General features: G+C 39.9%; 1 long non-coding RNA gene across 2 annotated transcripts in view; it reads left to right on the top strand.

Annotated features, from left to right (window-relative positions):
* Nucleotides 1-1838: 1838 nt before the first annotated feature.
* Nucleotides 1839-8362, top strand: part of LOC137670196 (uncharacterized) — a 38258-nt gene continuing 31734 nt past the window's right edge. For both annotated transcript variants that reach the window (XR_011049220.1, XR_011049219.1), the window contains exons 1-2: nt 1839-1979; nt 7622-7690. This is a non-coding gene — a long non-coding RNA (uncharacterized lncRNA). The remainder of the gene's footprint in view (nt 1980-7621; nt 7691-8362) is intronic.

Raw genomic sequence — 8362 nt, 5'->3', positions numbered from 1 at the left:
CCCCAGTGCTGGGATTTTGCATAGCTCTGAACGTGTTTGGGTGGATAGGGGAGGTCCAGCTATCACAATCATAGGGTTTCCACAGCCTGCATGAGCGTCTTGACAGCTAACTATGTTCTGTTGCAAGACACTGTGTAGGACTGTGTATACGTAATATTTCCATACTCAGCCTGTGAGGTGTGGGAGAAAGAAGGTAGCAGTCTGATTTATGAGTCAAATTTTTTGGCGGTGTGGAAGAGTAGTCAGTGAAGTAACATAAAAAGATGAAGATTGGTGAATGGAATGTTTGGCGTTGGTTTTAATTAGAATCATCCTGTTCATCACTCATATCGTGAGATAAAAGGGGAAAAATATCCATTACTATAGCACACTCAAAGAGGAAATATTTGTATTATAGTTAGTGAGCAATTCTAATTGACCTGCCAAATATAATTGAATTGAAATACAGACCTTATTCCAACAATATTTCCCTTACTGTGGTGTATGAGATATACAACTGGCATTATATTTGTCCCTAATCTCTCTGCAATCTAATTACTTTTGTCTAAAATTCGTGCTACTATTAATTTTGAACTTAGCAATTATCTCTGTCAGCCAAAAAATTAATAAAGCCCAATCAATAAACCCTTCTCTCATGAACACAAGCCTCCTTGTGCCTCTCCCCTTAAAAAGGTAAAAAGATGGCACTCGTATTGTGGCCTCGAAGAGTGACTGTTGTAAACCAGAGAAGGAGGTTGATCGATGACTTTGAGAGCTCAGAGGTGAAGGTTCTTCTGGTTTTTGGGGGACTTTGTTGTTGCTAAGAAGGAACCAGCCATTGAACTTCTCTGCTCGTCTTTTCCTAGGTGTGATGCTGTGACATGATGAGAGAGGTATGTGCTACCCATGACTGCAGCTGGTCATGTAGAGTGACCTATGCTCTTATCTTCCTTCCCACAGTGCAAACCAACTGAAGTGACTGATGCTGTTACTTCACATGTTACCTTAAATTAGATTAGGATCTGCTGCTCCTGGATTTGTTTAATTAGCTGGCAGTATCTTTAAAAATACTTTCTAGAGCATTTGGATTGTAATGGGAAACGTGCATCACTTTTAAAGCTTAAACCTTGCTAAATGAAATGAAACAATCTGAGATCCTTCCACATGTCAAGGGGAAAAGTCTAAGAGGTTTAAATTCAGATCATTCTACATTTTAAAACTTAATATCAGGATAAGTGGGTACAAGTAACCCTTTCACCCCCCCAATTGATAGGAAAGACTTTTCTCACTTTACATGAATGTCTCTGTGTAGACTGTAGCTCCCTCTGAACCAATTTTTTTGGCTTCTGGGTAAAAAACATGCAAAGAGATATTCCAGGGTAAGTACTTCGAATTACTATCAAGCTGCCAGATGTCTTACCTAAAAACAGCGGTAGAGACAACAAAACTCTTAATTGGTTGCTTTCCTTTTCTAGAATACAGAGTAAGGCAGTTTTGACATTATTCCATTCAGGTCATCAAATTCATATAAGCTATTGTATGAGAATGTAAGACATACATTTTAGAAGAATGAAAAGTGGAGGAAGTTTGAATGATGCGTGAACATAAATTTACTCATCTTTTATACAATGCCTTCTTAGGTGCTGACGTTTTCAGTACATTAATTGTTCATAATGAATACTCTTGCATAAAACATTTCAAAGGTAATTTTCTGAGGCCAAAGAATGACAAAAAAAGTTACTCACTAAAGAGCAGTCAATAATCTGTATCCAAAAGGAGACTTACGGGATATGAAATAAACTGATGTAACAGGCAAGAAGTTTGCTTATATGAAGGAATGTGCCCTTCTACAGGTTTGATGCCCTAAAAAAGAAGCCACCGAAGCAGTGTTGGCTGGTGCAGAGGCAAAATCATCATGTTCTAATCACGTGCCATCGAAGGAAAGGAAGAAAACAGTTTTGGGCAAAATATCCATACCTGTTGTAGCAGAAGTTCAAGAGGTAATGTGTGATCACTTTAGTGCTATATACTTCAGGATGGATAATACTAATCAGTGAAGATATGGTATGCTTGAAGAATATACTAAAAAATAAGGAAAATAAATTAGTTGATCTATCAGACTTCATCCAGGCAGTAGATTTTAAACAACTTGTCAAATATTTCTTGGCTCTTACAGCCTTCCATAAGAGCTTTTCCTGGTTCATAAAGAAAATTAATGTGAAATCAATAATGGTGTTTAAAAATTCACCAAACATTTCCTATCCAGAGAAAGTCTCACTTTCAGAGTGCCACTAATGCAACAGGCAGAGTGGGAAAAACACACAGACTTGACCTTAATGGCAAACAAAAGAGAGTGCAGATGGAAAGTGCAGTGAAGAAAGATGCTTTCAGAAGCAACCAGGAGGAAGACCTACCTGTTCCCCTACAAGAGCAAACCTCTGAACAGAGCCACCATGGGCATCAGCTTGCAGAAGCCCTTTGCTTGAAGATGTAGTCTAGGTGCTATGCTGACTTCCAGCTACAGGATACGAACTGGCACGAACGGCAACTTAAAAATCACATAATGGTGAAAACATCAACAGAAACATAGTAAAATAAGTTTCCTATGGCATATTACAATCATATGACTTGCTGGACTTGAGACAATGAAGATGAAATGTTTACTACTTCAGATTGCCCCGTTCTGCTATCCCAGAAAATCTGGGATCATTGTGGAAATGGGAAGAAACAAGCCATGTAATTAGATTTGCTTGGTAGTTTATATTTTTAGTAGAAGCAGAGAGAGGAGCAATACAGTACATAGTGATCTTGTGGCTGTATATGCATTTAGGCTACTTCTCTGTTGAAGAAGATGCACTGTAGTTACGAGTTGTTCGAGTTGATACAACTGTAATTACCTGCACTTGCCACATTTGATCTGTGAAAATAAATAGGATTTGTCAGTATCCCCTCTCCTCCCTGTTCCTTCCCAAAGCAATGCAGAACTGTTTTCCAACCTCTTGCACAGGGTTGTTCGGAAATAGCAGAAAGCAGCAGCAGAAAAGCAAGCCTGTGGAGTTTGGGGTGATTGTGGTCTTTTCTGATTGCCTGAACTACTGCACCCACGAGCGAGGTTCACAGAGTTTGCTCAGTATTGTTTTCTCCAGACGCCCATGCCCATGCTCTCTCAGTGGCATTCAAACAGATCTTAAAATGTGCTGCTTTATTCCTCACGGTGATTTCTAGTTTTGAGGGTTCATGCGTCTCACACTTCCCCCCGCTTTTCTCTGAACTTCAGAGTTAGAAATTAATTTTTCTTTTTAGGTTAAAATCCAGATTCACGTGGAAGCACTTGACTCCAGAAGCTGTGGCTTCAAGCAGCAGATAGGAGATTCATGATAAAATTGGCAGAATGGTACTGCTCTAAGCACTTTCGGAGACATATGCTGCTTTTCCTGCTCCTGGAAGTAGTCCCACAGATGTCTCATGATTATTCACTTGAGTCATGATTGCAGAATTGAGTTTTTGGTGGTTTGGATTCCCAGATTCCTACACTGCATATTTACGGTCTTAAAGTGCAAATTCTAATAGCAGACCTGCCTGTTTTAAAACATAGAGGATATGTTTTACCAAACCCCAATGTTTTGAATTTAAACTAAATTGTCTCTTGACTTACAACGTCTGGTTAAAATGAGACCTCTCCAAGGACAAAGAGACAAAAAAAATATAAAAATAAACTGGACATGGCACACTGCTATTAAAAGTTTTGGGGTTGTTTTTCTTCCTCTTGTGGTTTTCACCAGGGATATTATTGGGGTGTTAGTCACTAGGTGGTGCTCTCCTACATGGTCTCCTGCATTCCTGTTCCCAGGGTGTGAGTGGCCTGGGCTGGAAGTTTTCAGCCGGAGTTTATTTTGGAAGGCAAGTATGGGAGTTCTAAAGCTAGACAGCAACATCTCTCGCCCGTTTGGACTGGAGGGAATTTTTAGAACAAAATTGCTCTAGGGAGCCGGGGTGTTATTTTTTTGGCTGAGATTCCTGAAATGAGGGATTGCCTGTGTGCCAGTTACGACCATCTCTGCTCCCAGGTTAATGTACTCTGTGAGAAACATGGTGGTGCTGAGCCTGTACTTACAAGCAGTTTAACTCAGTGCTGCAAGGCTTTAATATCTAATGTATCAACACAGTAATACCTTTTTTTCCCAGGTGTGCTTTTACTGTTAAACAACTGAATTTATTATATTTATTTGTATATGCTGCACCATGAGCAGATGTTGGACAACCTGAGGAAACTTACATAGTTTTATTTCATTTGCTTTGTCTTTTTAAAATTGCATTTCAGATTCAGTCCGTCAGGTTTTTTTTAATAGAAAACAAATTCTGTCCACAACAGTCCTTTACAGAGTTCAAAATCTTAGATAGGTCCTGATAAGAGAGATTTAAAGATTCATTGAATACTAGAGATGATCTGAAAATGGTAAACATTTCTCAGTTCTTTCTCTAAATTTTCCACAAAGCTTCTGGAACATATGAATTAACTGCCTCTGAGTCAGTTCAGTTGTCAGGCAAGGAAAGTTGTTTTCTTTTTCCTCACTTGTAGTATTTTTATGAGAAGTGAGGACAAGATCAGGCAGATGGAAGGAAAAGAAGTGTGAAGGAATTGCAACAGCAAAATCTTTAAAACTGCAATATTGGTTTGAAAAAATGAAAATATTAATCGCGTAGCTTCTGTGTCTAAATTTCAGGAAGTTTTAAAGGTGGCATATTAGTTTTTAAAAATGCTGCATTTATTCAAAGAGGGCTGAGAATTAAAAACCTTGATAAGCTCTACTAAGTGTTTGCATATGGAATCTATTTTCAGCCACATACCAGAAAATGTCTTTGTTATTTTTTTGAATGAGACCCTAATCTTGGAATGACTTCTCATTTATCAGGGCCTTTTAAGTCTGCTATTGTGTTTCCAGTCAGATCCTTTCCCCTCACTTCTTTTTTTCCTGTGTCAGCCTCTTGCAAACTCACCATAGGGCAAAGTTCACAGTTATTTTCCACAGGCACAAGGATTTCGCCTCTCAGGGGTGCACTTGGGCTTTATGCAGTGGAAGCCAAGCACAAATTAATGCCAGTTCTAATCGTTTGTGATAAAGTTTCTTGTGGTATATTATATTTAATAGCGAAACGTACAATTTGCAAATTAACTTGTTAGCAATTCAAAGGCCTTTGTTTCTTACGCTGTTTAGTCAGATGAAATGGCTTAGTGGTTTTTTGCATCACCAGCATTGACATTTGTCTCAGTGTTGGTGTTTTCATTAAACGTTGTGTTGGTGTTTTTACTAAGCTTCCCACTTCAACAAGAATTTAATAATGTTAAAATACCTCTTTCTAGAAAAGAAAGTAAGTTCTGGTATCTGCAGTTGGGAAGATGGAAAACATGAGTGCAGTGTGCCAAAAAAACCCAAAGAAAAAGAAATTACTCCTCTTAAAATTTAATGATTTTTCAATTTTTTGGGGATTAACGATAATGTAGCATTTAGATTCTCTGAAATATATCTATTTTAACTGCTCCCAAGTTGTTCAAGTTTATTTCCACATATTTGATAGGCAAGAAACATCTGAAATTCTCTTAAGAGATTCAAAAAGCAGAAAACCTGTTTGCCCTCCCCTGATTCACTGTTACAGATTTTATGGCTCTTGGTAGCAATAAGGATTTGCGTTCATATCCTTGATCAAATTTTCCACCTCCCCATCCTTCTCCGGTGAGGATGTGCCAGTTGTCAGCCTGGCTGCCATCTCCTAGCCTCCTGCAGCTGCGTGGAGTTTTTATTCCGTTTTGGAAAGTGCTTTGCGATCCCTTCAGATGAAAGGTTGATGTTCAGACTGTAGTTCCTCTTATCAAACACACTTTTGTATTTCTCACTGAACATTCGTTGCCTTCAGGTGGAGCTGAGGAGACCAACAGTTGTTTGCCTGTGTCAAATAACTGTAACCGGACAAAACCGAGGATGCACAGATCAAAACAGAGACTAAGCTATTCTGGTTAACCATACTATGGGCTCAAATTGCTCAGTAATGTTTTACCAGGTACCAACGTAAAAATTTAATCAGTCAGGTTGTGTGGGTAACCTGCGCTACCTATTAGAGGCCAATAAACATCTGCATCACAAAATGAAAGAGTGGGCAAGAAATCTGGGGATTTTGTGCAAGTTTTGTTTTGAAAAAGCCAGCCTCGTCAAAGTCAGGTCTCTGGAAAAGTACCACCGAGGTACCAGTGCAAATCAACCAGGGTTTGAGAGGCTGCTGCTAGTACAGGCTGGCACTGGCAACCATCCATCCCAGCACCTCATTTTGCTTTTCCTTCCGACACTGAGATGTGACCTTTCGCTGATTCCCTTCCCGTCTCTCTGCGCTCTGGTCTCCTCCTACCATTTGAGTGCTTTGTCTTTTTTAGAGTTGAGCTTCGGGGCAGGGCGAGGCTGCAAGCTCCATCTTACTCGCTATTTGCAAAGTACAGAGCACAATAGGGCTGATCTGGGTTAAGATCTCTAGGCACTACTGCATCACCAGTAACTGTCGCTATTAATAACAAAAACAACTAGTTGTAATAGAGTGTGGAAAGGGGAATAGCTTGGCATTATTAATGTCAAGTTTAAAGAGCAAAAGTTCTCTTTGTGTTATTACCTGTCATCATCCTCTGGAGAACTGTAAGCATCTCCCTGAATAGGGATCCAGTTTCTACTCTTACCCTATATAACCTCATCGGTTTCAAAACAAGTTTTAATGTCATTAGAGCAAATGGCATGAAGTCAAGGGATTTTGTCCGGGGAATTCAGGTTGTCTTTACTTATTTTTGTAAGCACATGGGATCAGAAGGATCATTGAGAAACTTACCCATACCAACCTTTCTTCCCAGCTATCTCAGTTCCTGCTTGTATCACCAGACCTTCTGTCTATGCCACTTCCTATTCTACTAAGAGGCAAACATCTTTCAAACATCTTAACACCCTTCAGGATATTTTACACTCCTCTCGCTCTGTCTCATCCAGGCACAAGGGGTAATTGTGTGGTCTGGTCGTTATCTGGGAACTTGGTCAGCCCTCCTCATGTCCTCAAGATTGGTTATAATCCTGTCTGGTGTTGGTGTGGGTTAATTATTGTAACTCCTCAATGGACTAATGTGTATGGCTGGCATTTAATTTTATGCATTTCTCTCACTTCTCTGCAATGTTTTTCTTTCCTGCTGTTTTGCATGAGACTGCCTACTTCCATGATAGGTTGTGTCTGGAAATCCTGAATTAGTGATTTAGGCTATCCTACTATTATTGCCTTTGCTTGCGCATTAGAAATCCCTTTGCACTTCGAAATTTCTGCATTTTGAGAAAAGGAAGAAAATTTCCTCCAATATGGAACTGCTTGGATTTCTGTGGTGGCCTGTTAGTGTATCAGTGCTTTGTTTCCTGGTAGGTGTGCAACTCCTCTATAAATGTGTCCCTAAAATCCTTCAGGGTACGTCCTAAAAGAACATGGAGTCAATATGGCTTGCAAATTGTTTTAAATCATTTGTTTATCACATAGCCCGTGCGTAGTTCATTCTCCTTTACAAAATGTAATCAGTTGCTTTCCATCAATCCTCATAAGTTACAGTTAGAATCTTCTTTTGTTTTTCCAGAGGAGGATCTGAACCCTGACCCCACCACAGCTTTGAAGTCTTCCCTGATAGACACAGATGAAGCTTGAGGTATCAAAATGTCCTGGGAGGGATGTGACCCTGAAGTGAACGAGGACCCGATGGGGTGGGCTTGTTGCACAGGGCTAGAGATGGGAGGGAGTGTGGCTCTGCATAGAAGTGTGGCTGCTCTAGAGCCCCTATAATTGCAAAATGTAGCTGAAAGCTGGAGAGAAGCCAGGGGGCTGTGCTGGGCAGTTTCCCAGTGTCATTGCAGGGGATTAGAAAACATGCTTTAATGGGGAAAGGGGTTTTTGTCTTTGGAAATTGATGCCCACATGGATCTAAAAGAGAATGAGTTGGAGATTTTCACGATGGTATTTTGATTCCAAGAGAGACAGTGGCCTTGAAAAGCAGTAAAGAGGCAAGACTTACTGCGATTATCAAGGAAACTCTTTCAGCAGAAGAAATAGAAAGTTTGGAAAGGCAAATTGGAGGATGTGGTATAAGAGAGGATTAATTCAGATCACATAGCAGATAAGGGTGTTCCCAAAGTACAAGGTACTCTTTTAGGAACATCCCCACATAAAAAGGAAGTATCGGATGTCTTAACCAAACTAAATCAATCTTCATGATGTGACACGTCTGTGGGCATTTAACCTCCTTGCTGTAGCACCTCTGTAACTGCACTCTCCTGTCGTAGAGATGTGTTCCAGACATAAAAGTTGAAGACATAAACATTAC

The sequence above is a fragment of the Nyctibius grandis genome, chromosome 1 (genome assembly GCF_013368605.1).
Source record: "Nyctibius grandis isolate bNycGra1 chromosome 1, bNycGra1.pri, whole genome shotgun sequence".
Classification (NCBI taxonomy): domain Eukaryota; kingdom Metazoa; phylum Chordata; class Aves; order Nyctibiiformes; family Nyctibiidae; genus Nyctibius; species Nyctibius grandis.
Note: the sequence above shows the minus strand (reverse complement) of the source record. Positions and strands in the feature narration are given on the sequence as shown.